General features: G+C 29.4%; 1 protein-coding gene across 1 annotated transcript in view; it reads right to left on the bottom strand.

Annotated features, from left to right (window-relative positions):
- Positions 1-4,332, bottom strand: part of LOC124543748 — a 37,654-nt gene extending 33,322 nt beyond the window's left edge. Inside the window, exon 1 of the mRNA XM_047122039.1 lies at positions 4,179-4,332. The gene's annotated coding sequence lies outside the window, so the exon portion shown is untranslated. The remainder of the gene's footprint in view (positions 1-4,178) is intronic.
- Positions 4,333-17,502: the final 13,170 nt, after the last annotated feature.

Here is a 17,502-nt window from a genome sequence, read left to right as displayed (position 1 = left end):
ATCCATTGGGTCATTGGTACCTCTTGCATGACACTATTTTGTAAATACACAATTTATCGCTTCACGTCCTTGTACAATCTTTTATTTCATTTCAGATGTTAGTAATAATATGTGCGCGCCAAATCTTCCACTAAAACTTTTACCCAACCATTTCTTTGACTGAGATGAAATTTTACATATACTTTGGATGCAGGTAACAAATACATTTAATTTAACTGATTCTGATACATACTAAATGTCTATATTTAAAAAGGGTATTCAACTTTATGTAATTATCTAGCGTATTAGCGTAGTAGAGTTAAAATTTTGAAATACGAATTCTTCTAGATATGATCAATATTGACCATCAATAAGAAAGTGTAATGCTTCTATATTGAATAAAGTTGTTTGAGTTTGAATTTAGTGTAAATGTGCACTTCTTAAGGTATATTTAAAATCAATATGTAATTTTCAAAACCCCATTTCTCAGTAGAAATTCTAAGCAGCAGACGGGTGTCTGGAAATTAGCAATGCATATTTTGCCGTAGATCCTGTTGGTGAACTATTTCCGGTCGTGCCAGATTTGCCGTCTCATCGGATCATGAGATTGAGGAAAAAGAGGGCGCGATGGACTGTAGGTACTCTCTCTTAAAAATGGTTGAAGAGACCAAATTTGGTCAGGAGGACGTTATAGTCTTTGTCCAACCTAAATCTATAACTTGTCGTTATATTTAAATCTCATATCAATACAAATCATGTCAGGCGATTTCTCCGTCCGACTCGGACTAATATAACTTATGCGATTTTATATACATATTGCTGATTAGTGATTAAAATTGTAATCAATTTTTTTTTAATATTGTTTTTTATGAGGAATAGGAACGGATTTCTTTTCTGACATAAAATAAATAATAAATTCGTTTATTTTTTTCCTGTTCCGTTTTTTTTACGTTTCCACAGCCGAGTATATTATAGCCTCACTAGGCCAACAAGAAAATAACCAATCTTTAAGAATATACAAAACATAAACATGCCGCATTTTATTTCAGCCCTATAAACTTCCATAATATGAAAGTTTCATATCAATTGAACAAGAAGTTATAGCGTTAATCTGACTAAAACAAACGAAACCTCTCTCTGTTCCTATTATTGATATGATTTGTGTAAACAAATAAATTCTATAGTTTTTAAACAATATAAATTTTTAGCCTTAAAACTTTTACGAATAAATGAATTTTATCACACATTTTAGCACGAGCATGAACTTTTGCGGACACTGAGTTAAAGCATTTTTAATAGCTTTAAAATGAAACTTCCTCGCAACTAGATTATACCCTAATTAAAAAGAAAATAAAAAATTTTAATACATTCTACGAATAACATAATATCTAAATATGTTAATATATATAAAAAGTTAATTTAAATTTAGACAGGATTCAACTATCAAATATTTTTTTCTTTTTCAATAAATGCCGCTAAAAGCCTAACGTGCTACTAAAGCCTATCTTAGAACCGTATCTATAATGAAATGACATAGATATAAAGCGATAAAATATTAAATATATCGCTCTATGTACTAATTTGATAATTCAAGTATCAACAATATTATACACTGTGTAATAAATATACTTTTCATTATCATAATCCCGGATAAAAGATGAATGGTCGTTTACCTCTCTTCGAAGAGCAATAAAAATAATAGTAGTTGAGATCGTTTGAAATTGATCAATCAACACAATATTGATCGTAATTTAACGAAAAGCTTACAATTTCCAGTGATTACTGAAATATAACCACTATTGACCTTATGGTCTTATACTGTTTTTCATCGACCGGTATGTACTTGCGAAAGCCGTAAATACTATTCAAGATAGACACGACGCTGTACATATGTTATGAATGCCATATCTTAGCGTTCTATACAAATAAATTATGATATCGCGTACACTCGCAAGATGTAATGGAACGTTACTTTAACATTCTGTAGTCTATGGTGCTACAAGCAAATTATTTTGAACTCTATACAAAATTATTACTTTATCAATAGTTTCAGTCGATATAGCATATAAATACACATTTGACATACATTACATTCTTGATCTCGTATTGTACTTTTTATGTTTATTGAAAGAAATAAACAAACTATTTTTAAATAATTATTATATATCTAAAAATAGAAGTATATAGCCCAAATAGGGAAGTACCCACGTTCCAATAATAAAATGACTGCAGTATGTTTTGAAATCTTAATAAAAATTTATCAGATAAATAAATGATACACATAAACACCGCAATTACGTTACAAAGAGAAAAAACGTTATAAGATTACTTTTCGGTGACATTTCTTAATAATTACAAGAATTTGTCAGACTGAAACAAATCAAGCTTTACTTGTTGTCTTTAGGCTTCAGGTTTCAAAGGAAATAAATTGTCTCTGTCAATCAGAGTAAATAATTAAAATACCATTCGAAAATAAAGATAAATGGTGAAATGATTCAAAAGCTATTGGATGATGATAATGATGTTACCATAAGATTATAGTCGCGTGATTGTATAGTATACTACTCTCAGTTCTTGGAAAGGAAGCATTTTTTTCTAGATGTAGAGTATTGATATTTAAATTTCGTCCATATTATCATTATATTTATATTTAAATTGATTTTTGTTTAAAATATATTGTATATAAATTGTCAAAGGCCAAAAACGATTACGGTAATTTCTTGATTTCAAGCAAATTCAGTTGAAAATTACAATGAACTCCTAAGTCGAAATAAAAGAATAATCAATACATTTTGCACCAGCAAAAAGCTCTCATTAAACTTTATTAAATGTCAAAACAGTCTTTATTAAGAAAATATGCAATCAATTTACATATGATAAATCGATTTCATTGTTGGTTTAATTTATTAGCAGTGAATATTATAAATATTATATTTACAAGTAAGTATTCTCCCTGTTGAATGAGTTTCCGGCGACATTGTGTAAGCAAAGTATCGTAAAAATATATTGATTTAAATATTGACGAACGCAATGTTTTTATACCATTTTTAGTAAAAATAACTTTATTTATGAAACGAAATAGGGTTTCTTAGTGTTGTTCACCGAAATATATGTTAATTTCATACTGGCAACAAAATTAAATGTTTAAAATTAATTTACTTTAACATTTTACCTTCAGAACGCAAATTCGCTTTTCTTAATATCGTAACGTTACAGTATAATATCGTAACCAATCTCTTAGGGCCAGTATTAAATTATAAATAGAAATAAACATTTTAATTTGATACTATTATTTAAATTAATGGTAAGGTTTTTTGTAATTCTGTACCAGTTTGAACTGTCTACCACCACCACTATTCTATCACCAGACATTATGCTTTACACTGTAATGTTCCGGCTTGGATGTAGGTAGGTAAGGCTTTGTGCAAACCCGGCTGGGTAGATAGCAATACTTCGTAGTGTCGTACAGTGGTTGGAAAGGTGAGTGAGCCAGTGTAACTACAGGCACAATGGACATAAATTCTTAGTCCCCAAGATTAATGTTTCCTTAAAATAAACCTTAACGTATATCATAAACAATCAAACTCACGTATAAGATTACGTCTCATAGTAATGCATACAAAATAATGATAACAAACTACCTGTCCAAGCTAGCGTTGATAAAAAATAGTATATAAGTTTAGTGTGCACGTAGAAACCTCACATTTCCAAATAAATTGTAATGCGAACCTACACCGCGGTTCGCCGCGAGACACGTACAATATTACGAGTCCTGCTTGTAATCCCTGTATGAAGAAGTTATGAAGCTTTGTAAAGTAACGTTTATTGGGCTTAGTTCTGCAATCATTTTGTTATTTGATAACTTTCGAGTAAAATGCAATGATTTTCAAAATATATATAAATAATAATAATTTAACAGGTATATGAATATATTCCATAAAAGTAAATAAGTATAGGAGATAAATAGTTGTTGTGATAGTGCATCACATTTTATTCGTTTAATTTTTATTTAACCACCTTATCAATAAAAATATTAAAATACCAAAAAAGTGTCATTTAAATAAATAAAATTTTTAAATATATAAAAGACATTCATGTGTTATAATAATAATATTTAATAAAAAACAAACTTGTTTACGCTTAATTAGGTTTGTTTTTATATAAAAAAAATATAAAATAAGCATCATCTAAAGACTTACCAATTAAATCTCGATAAAATTACAAAGCTAATAAGAGTTGAAGCATCACGTTCCACGAAAACCTTAACAAGATTATTGTTTTTACCGCGCGAGCCTCCGCACAAGCTTTGTCGGCTAATGTCAGTAACAGACTGACTCGTTCGTCGGCCACCGTGCCCCGCCGGCTATTACTCCACTTTCTGTTATTCCCTCTCCTGAGACAAGACCGATTTATCACGCCGTATCTGTAATCCCGGAACATCCTTAACTTAAGGCCCCTCATTTTTTATCATGTTCAAGTATTATTCATAGCATACTGTACGAGTATACTATGGTTCAGTTTAGCTTTATCATATACCTAGATAGGCAATTGTCAAAAGTTTTTAATATTTTTATACCGAAAATAATATAGATATTTTGAAAATGATATCTTGAAATTAATATTTATTTAAAGCATCTAAAACTACTTGGCTTTTCTTCTGGAGTGGAACTTAATTTCAGAAAGTCAAATTATCTTTGATTTTCTGAAATTATCCTACACTACGGTCGCCTCAATTGAAGTACACGAAAGTAAGTTTCACTTAAACGATCCCAGTTTTAAATGCTATACACGTTTCTACAATTAATAAGTTTAAAGACACGCATAATTCAACTTGTTTAGCTGTCAAAATACTTATTTTATGATGAATTTAAGATCACAATTTCTGATAACATGAACCAACTCTTCATATCTCTTAAGCACAGTTAATAAAAAAATATTAAATTATTTACAAGCGTTCTACATTTTTATACAATATGTACATAATAGAACATCAAATATTAACTTCTAAGCACGTAAATGTTAAATTTATTTACTCTTTAGATACGAAAATTGCCCTGTGGGTAAGAGCTTTGTGTGACTTAAATTTATTATGAGTCTGATTATATGAAGAGATGCTTACTACTATTTATATCATCAAGTGTAATCATCCCCCAAGTGTACATAATATGCACATAATATATTTTTCGTTCTAATAACTACCTTGACCAGTACACTAGCTAATCATTACGATTGTGCTACAATTCCAGATATTCAGGATATAAATGCCAGTTCGAACAAAAAAATAATAAATACTCGTTCGCGGTAGCAAAGTTATGAAGTTTGCAGTGTTACATTTCTTGCCTCGGAAAGCTTCTAAAGCCGTCAGACCTGAGCCGGAATCATTCTCTAGTCGTGTCAGATTTCCATCCCATTAGTATGTGAGTGCGGTGGCCGAAACTCATTCAGGGATTATTACAATATTTTTTGTAATTTACTTCACGGCTTTTATTATTGTTTATTATTTTTTATATACTCGTGAAATTATTATATAAAGATATTTTAAAATAGCATAATAACACTTTATATAATTAGTTGAAATAAATTAGTTCATGAATGCAAAATATACTACTAAGTCAAAAAATTGAGTGCCATGTTATATGAATATTATTTAATGCATATTTTTAGGTCGAGATGTCCTCTTCATCCAAGTAACCAGGTCTTCCCTACACTCGCAGATATTTTATTCAAAACGTTTTTGTTCGCTCATTTATTTTTAACAGTCCGTCCATATTTCCTATGCCTATGTGATTTAACGTTATATATATATAGGTAAGGATCCTATAATTTACGTCAGTTTGTAGGAGAGACGTTAGGCATCACCAGGGCTTATTGGCAGGATATGGAGGATTTAGTAGTCTGGTGGATTTCCGTTTCATAAAAAATCTGAAAGACCACCGCAGTCGCACAACGAGTATTATGAAGACAAATATAATGAAAACTGTTCATTATATTTGTCTTTAAACTATAATGTATATTTCCTATTCATATATATATAGCTATTTTCCTACATTTGTTACAGTCCTGTCACAACTCACAGAATTTGTCAGTAGGCGATGTAAAGAACAATAAAATCAGCCGTTCCGAAAAAAGTATAGTCGTTATCTAATAATAGAAGAGCAATAAATGTCTTTTTCTGTGATTTTCAAAAGTAATAGAGTACAGTGAACAAAACTTTTATATTTCTTTCTGAATTATTGTTTTCTTTTAATAAATGTCCGAAGATATTTTGATAACATTAAAATGTTCGTGCTCACAATACAATACGTTCTGTTGCATTCAATCGAGAATGCAGAATTCGGACGTTAAAATAAATATAAATGGATTTTTACATATATTACATAGTTTTAAGTTGCCAACCAATAAAGATTAGAGCATATTTTACATAAAATTCTGATTTTAACTTATACAAAATTTTCATTTACTTTATATGTAATAAAATGCGTCTGAATCGAATAGATTGAAAACTTATCAGGTTTTCTGCCATTACTCGACGGATAAAATTGGGTTGAGTTATCATTTGTGCTTAACACGTACGAGGCGAAAGAATACATCCACATAAGTATTCTTCTAGCATAAAATTGAATCGTGGATCTTAAGACAAAAAAGATAAGTGAATATATTTGTTTTTCAAAAATAAGACTCATTACAAGACATCTCCAAATAGGAAAAACTAAATAACCAATGATCATTAAGAGAGGTAATAAGCATTTATGAATATAAACAATATGCTACTTAACAAATTAATTAATTGGATGGTTGTATAGACTTTGTACACTTGGTATACATTGGGGTAAGATCGTATCGATTGTAATTCCGGATGATTCGAGTCTTATTTTATTGATTTTGTTCTCCAAGTATTACAAGCCAATAAAAATAGTTACATCTAGTGAAAAACAATATCAGTGGTCAAATCAGCTGGAAATTCGACCGTAACGATGTTTACTCATTGGCGAACTTGGTACAACACATGATTTCACAAAGAGAATATAATATTTGACTGCAAAATATACATAAAATTGAGTAAATGTTTTATGATAATTATAAAGTATAGTATATTCCAACTTACCACAGCAATTTTGAATTATAATATATCGTATTTCATATTAAACATAACTATATATTACAATATTAGATTACGATATTATTCTTGTTTAAACGTAAACAATAGAAAAACGTCAACTATAGATACTTGTAATCTATACAAGATTAATTTAAATCATTTAATTTTTGTTTTAAAAACAAGACATACTCTTTACATAGTATAAAACAAAGTCGCTTTTTCAGTCCCTATGTCCCTTTGTACGCTTAAATCTTTAAAACTGTAGTGTTTTGAGAGGAAGGATTGATCAAAATAATGTACTACAGAATTGTACACCATATAAATGTCTGCAAAAAAGTCCGCGATATTATATATAATATCTCTTAAAGATAACCCACAATTAACATTTTTTTATCTTTTATTTTTACGAGGAATAATGGCTTATTTTCGAAGCGATTTTAAGGTACCTTAAATTCCATTTAGGTACTTATCCAATAAGGTACTTTAAATAAATGATGCATTAAATATAGAACAATACGGCCCTTTACAGTATGTAATTTAAATGAATATTTTCGAAGATATTTTTTAAACGCAGGGTCGCAGTTTGTATCTCCTAATGAGTGAAGACTGTACATTGTACCTATTTGTTTTCACTACATAGTATAAAACAAAATTGATTGTCGCTGACTGTCTTTTCCTGACTATGCTTTCTTTAAAATTATGCAACCGATTTTGATGACGTTTTTTTTAATAGATAGTGTAATTCGAGGGGAAGGTTTGTGTATATATAATACATGAACAATACAGTAAAGAAACACTGATAATTTTAGAAGTTTGCATGTGATGTCTTTAATTAACAAATTCTATAGTATATTTAGTATCATTATTGCACCCGTGCGAAGCCAGGCGGGTTGCTAGTAAATTATAATTATATACTATTTAATCTAATGGTCTACTTATCGATAACCAGATTTAGTGGTAATATAAAACGATAGCCATTACTCGTATTTCGTTAAATGAAAACGTTTCAACAGCATCATGTTGTCGCGTACTCTCTGGTTTAAAAATAAAAATCTTGTTTCTCGTACCAAAAAATTTGATATTTTTTTAACAAAAATACCGAGTGACGTACTCTCGTATTAATTTCCTTATTAATAAGCCATTTTTTTTATAAATTCAGAACTTTTTGAATAAAATCAAAATCAACTGATTTTTTATATTATTTTCCACGCTACTTCGCTTTTAAAGACATTTTTAATTTTCTATAATTTTCTGTAATCTGATGGAATTCCTTTATTATGAATGTACTTTAAATTAAATTATGCGAAATAAAATCAATAATAATTGGAAATGTTGTTTATTAAGCTCATAACACACTAACACAAGGACGTTGTGTAAAAAAAATAACAATCACCAAAATAAAATCTTAAGAACATTTTCAATAATTTTAATTTATTGTATATGAATAAGTCCTAATAAAAATATTTTTACTCAGACTAGTAACTAAGTAGTATTACTAGTCTGAGTAAGTCGCTTAGAGCAGTCTTTCCAACAGTTCTATGCAAGTTGCAAGTTGCAACGAAGACGCGTAATAAAAGTGATTTACTATTCGTTATGGGTCAGATCGTTTGTTGGTAACAATCGAAAATTACACGGTTATTCTTCCGTGGTATTTTGATTATCGACCCAGTCTACAGGCTTACTTCCTCGTTATGAAAGATAATGTACAATGAAAGAGAACCTAATATAAATGTCCCGATATGTTAAAATAGTTCATATAATATTTAAAACAGATAGGTATGTATATTGTGTTATATTTTATTTCGAATGTATGTGCCGCCAATTCAAAAAATTAAGTGCAAAAAAATTTAATTATTCAAAAGCAGCAATAATCTTTTCTTGAGACTTTTGAACTGCAACACAAAAGCTCAATCCCACGGCACAACTAATTAAACCCTGTCCGTACTAATTAGTGATTTTTCACCGTTTCTAACTTATATTTAACATAAAATCCACTGTCACGCTTCATTTATTAAAGACGTATGTGGATTTTTTTAAAAACTTGGATTTTTTTGTAATACATATTATTTATGTTAACGAATCATTTATTTATTCTAACTTGTTTCACAAATGCCATTAATTTCAAACTAATATTTATTATTGAAATAATGAATAGAATTTGTCACTCCTGAATAATTTAGCTTCTTGATGGTAAAAAAAAAACTAAAACCTGTTGCAGTAGTTACCGACTTTATCTCTATGCTTTCGTCCTTATACTATCCCATAGGAACCGTATATATTTCCGGGACAGAAAGTATGTCATGCTTTAATATCTAAACTAGAAGGATGCAAAAACTCGTAACATAAAAAAAAAACACAAATATATCCCGCGGGAACCGTACATTTTTACAGTATAAAAATTAAAAAGAATGACAATATCTATATTTTTGCCCAATTTCATATATGCATAAATTTTGGTGTGAAAGGTAAAACTAAAAAGTACAAAAAAATATTTCGCAAATCGAGGAGTAAAAATGAAATTTATTCAGAGCATTATTCGCATTATAACGTTAGGCCATTAATGAAAAAGTGTCCTAAATATTTGAAAAAGGTTGTATTTGTCTATGCGAGACACGTCTGCCGTGAAATATGTAAATTAGAACTCAGCGCCAATCCGTACTGAGCCTCTGTAATTCGTTGATTTATTATCAGTCAGGTACCACTGAACAGACCACTAACTTATAAATTATAAAAAACCGTTGGGTCATCATTGTGGGCACTGATCTTTGACGATAATTACTTTCTGCCTTGCAGTAATATTTTTTAAATTGCACTTGGAACGTAGTAAAATTGCTCTTTTATTTAATTGTTAGCAAATCATTATACATGTAATTGGATTAGTCATTTTTGATACTTTTATTTGTTTTTTTGTAGTAGATTTTTACACGTGTTTGCACTTAACATGTGAAGAAAAATTATAATGAATTTTATCACCCATTTAATGGAATTAAATACATTCTCTTTAGAACTTTAGTTACTCAGAAATATTATAAATTAAAAAACCTTTATTTACAGTAAAAAACCTTTATTTACAGTTGTTCCGTAGGAAGATATATACATGTTTTATTCGGGACTGCAGCCTTGTAAAAGTATTAATATAAACATAACTTTCGTTTGATTGACCGGTGTATATCAGTTACTTATTTTTATAAATTTAAAATTTATGTCATGCTTGTGAAGAAAATTATGATAATAAATAATAATGACAAAAATGACAATTTTGTTTTTCCGCGTGATCTTGAAGGCTTATAATGTGTCTCATTAATTTACAATTTATAATTTTAATTATCCGAATCAAAACAAATCTAAATTCATATACGCATTACGCAAACAGCTACAACTTAGGTTATCATGAGAAATGAAATTAATATGATTAGATTTTTTTGTAATAAGCTATTATTATTTATTTTAGAAAAAATATACAAAAACTTTTATAACTATTTATGTTTTAATAATTTCGTAAGTAATAAAATTACAAAACAACACTTATCATACGGTTTATGCAAGATTAAACTTATTAAAGATTTACATTACTAACATTTTCGTATAAAGCGCTTCTTTTTTCATTATTCTTGTACCGAAACATACAAATGGAAAACGCTGTGTAACATGAGTTGCGGGATCCAGCCGCTATGTTTATCACGATCGGTCATTTATTTTTATTATCATAAAAGTAGCGGTCGGTATGGTATAAAGCACTTCTGTACCGTAACGTCATGCTTCGGATTCATTTGTAGCGTCCCTAACACATCTTACAGTTTTTTATTTGGTAGTTATTGAATGGGACTGCTCACGTTCTACCCTGTTTAGGTACAGTGTCTGTCAAAAATAATTTACGGTCTATCTCTATTGCCATAAATTTATCTAACACAATATTTGATTACACATACATGAATATACATATAAATACACGATATTCATCTACAAAACGTAAAACTTTACATAATGTACAATACTATCACATAAAATAAACAATGTTATTGTATTGAAATGAAGAAATAAGTAAATTATTTTGAAAACTAATACTTTACTAAATACATAAAGTACGAAATAAGGTGATACTCGTTCTCTAACTTTTGAATTTTAAAATTAAATATGTTACATTTTTATACAAAACTAGTATCATATTTATAGTTAGTAATATTGAAATAATTTGGAAAAACTAAATATATACATGGATTATTATTTAACATTTTTAATTTAACGAAATTTTTTAACAGTTGCGTAACTAGCACCAACATAAGTAAACAGTCGAACAACTGCTTAAAAATGGAATATAACTCGTATATACGTTATATTTAGCGTATAGAAATGAAATAGATTAAAAAAAGGCAATAATATAAATTACTTTAAATAATTTACTAGCTAACCAAAAATACTTCCAACTTCGAATTTATCTTAATATAAATAAATCATCAAATCATACATATTGAAATAAAATACTTACTCAGGTTATAACTCCAAATAAATCACAAATAACACTTTTAACAAATTACAATTCACGCCAATATGGACGTTAAAGTCCGCGCCCAGAAAGAAAAAATATTGGCGGTTAATTTCAGTTTCGCGCGTTTTTGCTTTTTTTTTCTTTTTTCTTGCCAGTTATATGGATAAAGAAATCTTATAAATATATCTAAATAAATATCTTTCAAGGTGTATCATTGAAGTTGTATAACATACAATAAACAAGTAAGAAGTTTGTCAGATTTTAATTCCACAAAATTCTTATAATTTTTCGATTCTACGTTTTTTGCTTGAAATGATGAATTCGATATTAAATGCATAAAATAAAAAAATCAATGACATGAAAATTTGTCAGTGTTGGCAGCCATATTTGACGTTGACAGGTGCGTTCAGAAAGTGTGTTCGAAATAATAATTTCGTGCAGGAGTAAGGTGAACTTGGAATGTTATCCACAATAAATTACAGATCAAGGTTTATAAAATATTTATATGTTAAAAAGATAAATCGTATTTGTTTAATTTTATTTATTTTACCCAAGTGAAACCGGTTCTTCAATTCAAAATACTAGATAATATACAATAGTTTCTTAACTAGTGTTACGGTATCGGTGTGAAAACATCGTTTAGTTTACTATTTCAGACAGCTGCCTGCCTGACGTCCAAGCACTTTGGAAATGCTTTTGTTGTGGACTTAGTTTATTCGAGTAGATGGATGCTTATTTTATTAATGGGATATCTTAAACATAAATCATTTGATCGATTCTTTTGATAACCAATGTTTTAGATAAATATTAACTTATACAGTAGTAGAAATCTGACACCCTCTACTTAAAAAAAGGCCTAAAAAAAAACATAGAAAAAATTAAATACTGTTCCGTAGCTACACCTTCAAGTTGAAAGCAAGAATCAAAAGGGATGTAAGAATAATCTCATATAACTTGATCCAAAGCAACCAATAACTTATTAAATAATTGAACTACACTAAAATTGTGGACATGTTTTACTCTCCGGGAAACGTATGGCTATATTTACATATATAAATAAATGTATATCTTTCCCTAACTACGTCGAGTTATAATTCTATGATATGCGTTATCCTTACTAAGTTTTGACAGCTCAAGAAGAAGTTACGTAAAAGTTTGCAAAGACGGAACCACGAATAAGATCTTCACTTAAGATATTGAGACCTAGTGAGCTAGTTGAGTAATTTCTTATAAAATAAGTCAAAGATAATAAGATAGTATGAAAGTTCACATTTAATGCAACACAAGATACGTGCAACACGATCTAACGTATTTAAACGTGACTGACAATAATAAGATCAAAGAAAAAAGCTTCCTATTACCAGCGCAATAGAGTTAAGTGGTTCGAGATAATGTAAGTTTCATTATTTAAAGGACACCTAAACTAGAAACGCAATAAGTATTACTAATAATTTTGTGATGGAAGCAAGGATTTTGGGAAGGAGTATAACATTATTTTTAAAAAACAATTACTGCATCATAAATGTGGAGCTCTGAGATACATTATTTTTATAGATGGCGTTAGGATTACAAAGTTCTTAAATATTTTATCACTCAACATCATTTCTCACAGCAGCACACTTATCTATTCGTATAATAAAATTGGAGTGTCTGTTTGTATTATTAAAAAAGCCCTTTTTTACTCAATGCATATGTATGTATACACGATACATATACCAAAATAACCGTGTGTCTGTCTATATGTTCAGTGCAGTACTGTCGCTTATCTGTATCGTATTTTAATACCAAAAATATTCCATATTTCCTAACTCACTCACACGCACTTCAATCCGTATACAACTGCTACATTCCAATCATAGTTAGCCCCATATTGCAAGGCTTTTGATTTGTTATTTACTTCTAACATCAGAACACTTTTTCATCTCGTCCGCCATTTACAAACAATACTAATTTTAAAAAGATTATAATATCGTGAAAGATATGATGTTTAGAAGTTCACAATATTACTAAAAAAAATCTATAATTTTACGCTACCACCCTAAGAAATATGGCACCATACATACATACATACATCGTCAATGAACACTGCGACAGTCATTAAATTCAGGCTACAGCATGGTATCTAGTAGACCGCGGTTGATTTTATTTTTCCTATGATGTTGCTGATTAAAATATACTCCAGCACTCATTCCCAAGGTGGAAAAGAAACGTGTTGGTTTTGAAATATTATTATAGAATATTATTGTAGAATAGAATAACTGTCGTACGCGTCCCATCCGGAAAGTTTTGATGTGCTTTGTTTTGAATTTTTGACTATTTTTAAATAATTATCACATTTAGTTAATAAGATATATTTAGTTATGTGTGCATGTGTTATACTCGGACATAAGATGAATTAAATATACAAATTAAGCACATGAAAATTCACTTATGCCTTCTGGCAGTTGAGTCTCCCAATCAATGGGATTCACGAGGACTAACTACTGGACCCCAATATATTGTATATCAATGATAGTCTCACGACGTGTCCGATATAAATATTCAATCTGGCCTTGGCAGGCATCCCTTCTGCAAGATATTAATAAAAAAATAGGTTATATGTCAAAAACAATCTCGGAGACTTATAAAAATACTTACAACAAAAAAGCATAATTTTTATTTTGATGATAAATTTCTGAAGTAAATTTTAAAAGTAACGCCTTTTAGCACTTGAAGGTTTCAAGACAAAGATGGCATGCTATTATTTACAAACGTAAACGTCCTTTAGTCATTTTTCATGTCGAAATTTATTAAAAATGTGCAACTATACACATATATAGTTAAATATGTAGAAATTTCAGGCTAGGAAGGAAGTTAAATTATGTATCATATTATATCTATGCAATTGTTTGGCATACGTTACATTTATTTATATGTAATTAGATTATTATTAATTTATATTTTTACATTAAATAAAAAAAGCTGGTATTTCTTAAAAAAACAACAAGAATTTTAGCAATGTACCTAATTAATTAAATAATTACTAATATTCCTAATTACCCCCACTTTTTAGCTTATCTCTTCTTTTAGAAGTGGGTACCACAATAGTCAGGGTCAGGATCGGTCCTTCGACTCACTGGGTGGTCCGTAAACCATTGCTTAAACATATTCCACCACGCTGCTCCAATGCGGGTTGGTGGAATGCATATGTGGCAGAATTTTAATGAAATTAGACACATGTAGGTTTCTTCACGATGTTTTCCTTCACAACCGAGCACGAGATGAATTATAAACACAAATTAAGCGCATATACATGTGTGCTGCTGCAGTGGTGCTTGTCTGGGTTTGAACCCGAAAACACCGGTTAAGATGCACGCGTTCTAACCACTGGTCCATCTCAGCCCACTATAAATAAATTTGTAAAATAAGTTTCCATCATCATTAGAACAACGACCTTGAATAAATATCTAATTATCTTTATAATTTTACAACACGTGATTGTACCCAATAGAAGTCATAAAATATTTTGTTCTTTACAAAGAAAATTTTGTGTTTTAAATTTAAAAGTGTGTGAAACGGTAACTTACAACAAAAGTTACATAACTTAATTATAACATAACGACTCTTATTTTACCCAACAACACGTATTTTTTTAAGCATCATGACAATTATAAAAAAGGAACTATTCTTTTTTTGTCTTCAATAATGACGTCCCATAGAGAATTCCGCTTGAAGCTGTTTTTAAACTTCATAGAGAATGAGGAAATAACACAAGTTGAACGCTTTCAAGCCTCAGAATATGACATATTATATGAAGCTGAATTTTCTTTACGAAAACTTGCTTTAGAGGGTGAATAGACGACAAAATTCTTTATACATTTCATAGATTATGGAAAATATTAGATTTTATTGTTTAATATAATATGATAATTATAAATGTGATATTTCTTAAAATTATTAATAAAATTAATTTTAAACATGATCCATAAGTCTTACTACAGAATTAATCAATAAAACCGTTAGTGATAATTATCAGAATTAACTAAAATAACTGGTCATGATAAGTACATACAAAGTACAATGTTGTTCTGATTCTTTTAAGAAAAGTATTTGTGTTGATTAGATTTTTTTTTCCAGTCGACGTGTTATTATCATACAAACGTGTGTAACATGTTAATTACTTAATTTACGAAACACAGACAAAGGAAATTGAAGTGTTTCGTTGTACCAGTTTTACTTAATTACTGCCTATAGAAGTTTAAGAGCCATTCTAATTACAAACAAAAATTTGTGTGTTTTTATGGACTCCATCGCCATATTAACAACATAAGAAAAAACGAATTACATATACTTAAATTATTATTTAATTATATCGTTAATTCTGAAAAAATAAAACTTGCAAAAAGAGCTTTAACAAACCTTGCTTATACTCAGTAAAGCATCACATCAAAGCTATTCGAATTTCGAATTAAAATTTATCTCGTTGCTTTGCACATGTTCCATTATAACATACATTCACAAAGAATATTATAGTATAACATACCACTCTAACACTCAATGGTCTGCGTTGAAACAAAACGTTAGTGTTGTCCCGCTAAATTCATTTTCTCTACGAGACAGTAGTTACAAAAGAAAGAGTTCAATGTGGCCAGTGATGATTTACACAGGAATATAGTCCTTAACGCGTATTATTAAAAATGAATTTAGCTTACCGCCATCAAACCTACCTATATATAAGGTAATTTTATACGCCCTGACAAACGTAACTTTGCACTAGCCCAGAGCATTCAGTACCGTAAATTTGCATTAAGCGAGTTACCGTAATGACGAAATTTAAATGTTCAATCGCATATGAACGCCAAATGTAAGTCTGTCGACCTGTTTGTCAAAGGGACTTTCTCTGGGACGAATCGTTCACAATTAACGTAACAAATTATAAATACGTTGTGTGGACAACTCGCTTTAGAGACGACCATCGTCTGCTAGTTTATTGTCATGCAGAAATATTTTGTAGAAACATTTATGTTAGTCTGTAATATGTAATTGAATTTTTCAAAGTGTTTTTTAGCTAAACAAAACATAATAATATGATTATGGAACTAAAATTAATTGGTCCATTTAGTTGTTATTGAAAAATATTAAATAGAAAGTAAGAAGAAGAAAATATTGTAATAAACAACATACCGTAGTATAATATGTTCACGGCCTCTACGTGTTAATCTAAGCTTATTCGTACGTGCCTGAAATTCATTGAAATTAGACTCGTTCTCTATGATTTTTCTTTAAATTCCGAACACAAAATTAGTTAGAAACTCTAATTAACTTCATAAACAATCAGTTGCTCATCTACAATCGTCGATTATGTGGCAGGATGAAAGCACAGCGCCATAGCAACTCTTCTATTCCAAAAACGTATATCTACTTAGGTACATAAATTCGATCACCGTTCTACTGCTGTAATAAATACACATTAGGACCGTTGAAAATAATATAATATAATTCCATTGCGTCAATATTTGATTTATAAAGGCACGAGCCAATTGAAGGCGTGCCCAACTTGAGTTATTCTGTCCCGAGCTGTACATTGAAACGAAATTGGTCACTGAAGCGACTCACGGCCAAAAAGAAAAATCTACACTTTTAATTTATTGCCAACAACGGTTAACAATTTTTACTGCAAGTAATCAATTTTTGTTTTTGTACAATTTAAGGTTAAACTTTAATGTTTCTGCTCTTTTTGGTTTATTCTCATTTTAAATTCGTCTACCTATCTATATCTGCTACTGCACATATTAAAAATTGTTAATTGATTTAGACTGATTGACGTGTGACTCCCTTATATATTATATTAAATATCACATATAACTATTTCTGACTTTCCACGATTGTCTTGCGGTTAGTTTCAAGTTTCAGAATAGCTAGTCTGCTTTGGTTATTTATGCCTTAATAGACGGTCAAA

The sequence above is a fragment of the Vanessa cardui genome, chromosome 3, assembly GCF_905220365.1.
Source record: "Vanessa cardui chromosome 3, ilVanCard2.1, whole genome shotgun sequence".
Classification (NCBI taxonomy): domain Eukaryota; kingdom Metazoa; phylum Arthropoda; class Insecta; order Lepidoptera; family Nymphalidae; genus Vanessa; species Vanessa cardui.
Note: the sequence above shows the minus strand (reverse complement) of the source record. Positions and strands in the feature narration are given on the sequence as shown.